Source organism: Babylonia areolata, chromosome 20 (assembly GCF_041734735.1).
Source record: "Babylonia areolata isolate BAREFJ2019XMU chromosome 20, ASM4173473v1, whole genome shotgun sequence".
Classification (NCBI taxonomy): domain Eukaryota; kingdom Metazoa; phylum Mollusca; class Gastropoda; order Neogastropoda; family Buccinidae; genus Babylonia; species Babylonia areolata.
Genome location: NC_134895.1, coordinates 42,685,779 through 42,687,824, shown reverse-complemented (window position 1 = coordinate 42,687,824; position 2,046 = coordinate 42,685,779). Strand labels below are relative to the sequence as shown.

Sequence of the window (2,046 nt, the reverse complement as noted above, 5' to 3'; positions counted from 1 at the left end):
TTGTTGTTGCTGTTGTTGTTGTTTTCAATTGTGCCTCGTAAATAGTTTTCTGGTCTAATGGAGGGAGGAGGGTGTGTGTGTGAAGTCTTCCGATGGCATAGATGTCTTTAACTGGATGGACTTTTCTGCTGATGAGAACTGTTAGTCTAGACATTGCCATTTAAGGCCACCTGGTCAATTACGGTCTAGTCCTTCAGACAAAACTTTCCTCTGGTGATTTTGAGTGGGTCACTTGTGGAGGGTTTTAAACCTTTTGAATTAGTGCGCTACGATACGGTCTCTATACACGTCAGCTCTCCGTTGGTTTTCCATCATCTTCTTGAGATTGTACTTCCGCAATGACATCCTTTTAGTCCACGTGTTTCCTCTATTTCAGTGTTGTTGTTGTTGCTGTTGTTGCACGAACCAATGTAAAATGAACAGGCAGACGAAAAAACGATCGATTCAATTTTTCTTTTATGTTCATTCCATTAAATTCAGTGTCCACTCTAGGATATTTGTACGGTGTAAACACGTCGTTTGTGTAGTTAGTAACACTGTGTGTTCTGTCCAGAATTTGTATTTCTTTCCTTTTAATTGTGAATAAGAAAAACGCTGTCATGTATATTCACCAGTTTCAGTTTCCGCAGCTCAAGGAGGCGTCACTGCGTTCGGACAAATCCATATACGCTACACCACATCTGCCAAGCAGATGCCTGACTAGCAGCGTAACCCAACGCGCTTAGTCAGGCCTTGAGAAAAAAAGGTGAATAAATAATAGATAAGCTTACATAAATAAATAAATAATAATTACAATATAAAAAAAGGTAAAAAAAAAAGTGTCAACAGCACCCGGTGTTCCCAGGCGGTCACCCATCCAAGTACTAACCGGGCCCGACGTTGCTTAACTTCAGTGGTCGGACGAGAACCGGTGTTTTCAACTTGGTGTGGCCGTTGGCATATATTCACCAAACGCAACCTACTAATATACCTTCCAGCAAGTCAGTGAGAAGCATTTTTTGAAATTTTCAGATTTCGGAAGAAACCTTAACGGAATGAAACTGTTAATGATACAGAAATACGGCTTAATTCGGGAGACTTACAACCTAACATTGGTATGACTGTGAAAATTTTGTTTCATACTATATGTTTCAACATATGTGTAGACATGCTAGTGCTAGAACCCACTTCGAGTGTATACACAAGCAGAAGATCAAATACACACGTTAAAGATCATGTAATCCAAGTCAAAATTCAGTGGGTTATGGAAACAAGAACATAACCAGCAAGCACACCTGAAAACAGAGTATGGCTGTCTGCATAGCAGGGTAAAAACGGTCAAACACGTAAAAGCACACTCGTGTACATATGAGTGGACATGGGATTTGAAGCCCACGAATGCAGAGCAAGAAGAAGAAGACCCCGAGAGGATGTGTTATGTTGTTACTTTTTTCCGGGAGTGCTAACCAACTTTCTCACTGTGACATCACCCTGCAGAGAGTGGCCATGATGTCACCTGTACAAGGCAAACAAGAGAGCACCATCTCTGGGCTGTTTGAGGCGACAGGGTGCTGTTAGTCTAGACATCGCCACTTAAAGGTGCCGGGTCATTTACAGTCTATTCATGCCGGGCAGTACGCTCACCATTTCCGTTCCTCCATTCACAGGGTGCTGTTAGTCTAGACATCGCCACTTAAAGGTGCCGGGTCATTTACAGTCTATTCATGCCGGGCAGTATGCTCACCATTTCCGTTCCTCCATTCACAGTTGTGTAACTTGAATGACTGGTTTGGGAGAGCTGTGACTCGCTATCCTGTCCACTTGAGGCCTTCATTGCGATGGTGTTTGGATCATTAACTTGGATGTTGACAGACTACAAAGAAACCGTCACGTGTTCCTCACTTCACAGCGGGATGTCAGCAATGCCAACTGTTCAGCCTGCTGTTGTAACCTGAGGGTGTGTGTGGGGAGGGGTGAGGGGGATGGAGGGTCGGGGATGCATGTGTGTGAATCAATTCAAGTCCGAATTTTACTTCAAGATGAACAATTGAATAAGCAACAACTGCT

The 2,046-nt window shown here is 43.2% G+C and overlaps 1 non-coding gene across 1 annotated transcript; it reads right to left on the bottom strand.

Annotated features, from left to right (window-relative positions):
- Nucleotides 1–819: 819 nt before the first annotated feature.
- Nucleotides 820–938, bottom strand: LOC143295535 (5S ribosomal RNA). The gene has a single exon (XR_013057028.1). It is a non-coding gene; the product is annotated as a 5S ribosomal RNA (ribosomal RNA).
- Between the last annotated feature and the right edge of the window lie 1,108 nt (nt 939–2,046).